Genomic DNA, 3,490 nt, shown 5'->3' on the forward strand with positions numbered 1-3,490 from the left:
CAATTTTGTGCCAAGTTTAGCCCATAAAGTCCTTCCAAAAGTAACTCAAGAATTTAACATCGCGACAAGAAACATAGTCCTAGGCAGCCATGCAACCTAACGACTTTCTCTAAAGAACAAATCCGCATGTTTGAAGCATCATCGGTTTTATGACAAGCTATAAAATGTGCCATCTTAGAGAATCTATCCACACAACAAAAATAAAATCCCTCCCCTTCTTAGTCCTAGGCAACCCCAAAATAAAGTCCATAGAAATGTCAATCCAAGTTCTTTTTAAGAATAGCACGCAAAAGTGTTCCCAAATTCTTATTGACAACTTCAGTTTGTCCATCCGTTTGAGGATGACAAGTAGTAGAAAACAACAATTTTGTGCCAAGTTTAGCCCATAAAGTCTTCCAATAGTAACTCAAGAATTTAACATCGCGACCAGAAACAATAGTCCTAGGCATGCCATGCAACCTAACGACTTCTCTAAAGAACAAATCCGCAATGTTTGAAGCATCATCGGTTTTATGACAAGCTATAAAATGTGCCATCTTAGAGAATCTATCCACAACAACAAAAATAGAATCCCTCCCCTTCTTAGTCCTAGGCAACCCCAAAATAAAGTCCATAGAAATGTCAATCCAAGTTCTTTTAAGAATAGCACGCAAAAGTGTTCCCAAAGTTCTATTGACAACTTCAGTTTGTCCATCCGTTTGAGGATGACAAGTAGTAGAAAACAACAATTTGTGCCAAGTTTAGCCCATAAAGTCTTCCAAAAGTAACTCAAGAATTTAACATCGCGACCAGAAACAATAGTCCTAGCATGCCATGCAACCTAACGACTTCTTTAAAGAACAATCCGCAATGTTTGAAGCATCATCGGTTTTATGACAAGCTATAAAATGTGCCATCTTAGAGAATCTATCCACAACAACAAAAATAGAATCCCTCCCCTTCTTAGTCCTAGGCAACCCCAAAATAAAGTCCATAGAAATGTCAATCAAGTTCTTTTTAAGAATAGCACGCAAAAGTGTTCCCAAAGTTCTATTGACAACTTCAGTTTGTCCATCCGTTTGAGGATGACAAGTAGTAGAAAACAACAATTTTGTGCCAAGTTTAGCCCATAAAGTCTTCCAAAAGTAACTCAAGAATTTAACATCGCGACCAGAAACAATAGTCCTAGGCATGCCATGCAACCTAACGACTTCTTTAAAGAACAAATCCGCAATGTTTGAAGCATCAATCGGTTTTATGACAAGCTATAAAATGTGCCATCTTAGAGAATCTATCCACAACAACAAAAATAGAATCCCTCCCCTTCTTAGTCCTAGGCGACCCCAAAATAAAGTCCATAGAAATGTCAATCCAAGTTCTTTTAAGAATAGCACGCAAAAGTGTTCCCAAAGTTTCTATTGACAACTTCAGTTTGTCCATCCGTTTGAGGATGACAAGTAGTAGAAAACAACAATTTTGTGCCAAGTTTAGCCCATAAAGTCATCCAAAAGTAACTCAAGAATTTAACATCGCGACCAGAAACAATAGTCCTAGGCATGCATGCAACCTAAACGACTTCTCTAAAGACAAATCCGCAATGTTTGAAGCATCATCGGTTTTATGACAAGCTATAAAATGTGCCATCTTAGAGAATCTATCCACAACAACAAAATAGAATCCCTCCCCTTCTTAGTCCTAGGCAACCCCAAAATAAAGTCCATAGAAATGTCAATCCAAGTTCTTTTAAGAATAGCACGCAAAAGTGTTCCCAAAGTTCTATTGACAACTTCAGTTTGTCCATCCGTTTGAGGATGACAAGTAGTAGAAAACAACAATTTTGTGCAAGTTTAGCCCATAAAGTCTTCCAAAAGTAACTCAAGAATTAACATCGCGACCAGAAACAACAGTCCTAGGCATGCCATGCAACCTAACGACTTCTCTAAAGAACAAATCCGCAATGTTTGAAGCATCATCGGTTTTATGACAAGCTATAAAATGTGCCATCTAGAGAATCTATCCACAACAACAAAAATAGAATCCCTCCCCTTCTTAGTCCTAGGCGAACCCCAAAATAAAGTCCATAGAAATGTCAATCCAATTTCTTTTTAAGAATAGCACGCAAAAGTGTGTTCCCAAAAGTTTTATTGACAACTTCAGTTTGTCCATCCGTTTGAGGATGACAAGTAGTAGAAAACAACAATTTTGTGCCAAGTTTAGCCCATAAAGTCTTCCAAAAGTAACTCAAGAATTTAACATCGCGACCAGAAACAATAGTCCTAGGCATGCCATGCAACCTAACGACTTCTCTAAAGAACAAATCCGCAATGTTTGAAGCATCATCGGTTTTATGACAAGCTATAAAATGTGCCATCTTAGAGAATCTATCCACAACAACAAAAATAGAATCCCTCCCCTTCTTAGTCCTAGGCACCCCAAAATAAAGTCCATAGAAATGTCAATCCAAGTTCTTTTTAAGAATAGCACGCAAAAGTGTTCCCAAAGTTTTATTGACAACTTCAGTTTGTCCATCCGTTTGAGGATGACAAGTAGTAGAAAACAACAATTTTGTGCCAAGTTTAGCCCATAAAGTCTTCCAAAAGTAACTCAAGAATTTAACATCGCGACCAGAAACAATAGTCCTAGGCATGCCATGCAACCTAACGACTTCTCTAAAGAACATAATCCGCAATGTTTGAAGCATCATCGGTTTTATGACAAGCTATAAAATGTGCCATCTTAGAGAATCTATCCACAACAACAAAAATAGAATCCCTCCCCTTCTTAGTCCTAGGCAACCCAAAATAAAGTCCATAGAAATGTCAATCCAAGTTCTTTTAAGAATAGCACGCAAAAGTGTTCCCAAAGTTCTATTGACAACTTCAGTTTGTCCATCCGTTTGAGGATGACAAGTAGTAGAAAACAACAATTTTGTGCCAAGTTTAGCCCATAAAGTCTTCCAAAGTAACTCAAGAATTTAACATCGCGACCAGAAACAATAGTCCTAGGCATGCCATGCAACCTAACGACTTCTCTAAAGAACAAATCCGCAATGTTTGAAGCATCATCGGTTTTATGACAAGCTATAAAATGTGCCATCTTAGAGAATCTATCCACAACAACAAAAATAGAATCCCTCCCCTTCTTAGTCCTAGGCAACCCCAAAATAAAGTCCATAGAAATGTCAATCCAAGTTCTTTTTAAGAATAGCACGCAAAAGTGTTCCCAAAGTTCTATTGACAACTTCAGTTTGTCCATCCGTTTGAGGATGACAAGTAGTAGAAAACAACAATTTTGTGCCAAGTTTAGCCCATAAAGTCTTCCAAAAGTAACTCAAGAATTTAACATCGCGACCAGAAACAATAGTCCTAGGCATGCCATGCAACCTAACGACTTCTCTAAAGAACAAATCCGCAATGTTTGAAGCATCATCGGTTTTATGACAAGCTATAAAATGTGCCATCTTAGAGAATCTATCCACAACAACAAAAATAGAATCCCTCCCCTTCTTAGT

This window comes from Primulina eburnea, chromosome 12, assembly GCF_022965805.1.
Source record: "Primulina eburnea isolate SZY01 chromosome 12, ASM2296580v1, whole genome shotgun sequence".
Lineage (NCBI taxonomy): Eukaryota > Viridiplantae > Streptophyta > Magnoliopsida > Lamiales > Gesneriaceae > Primulina > Primulina eburnea.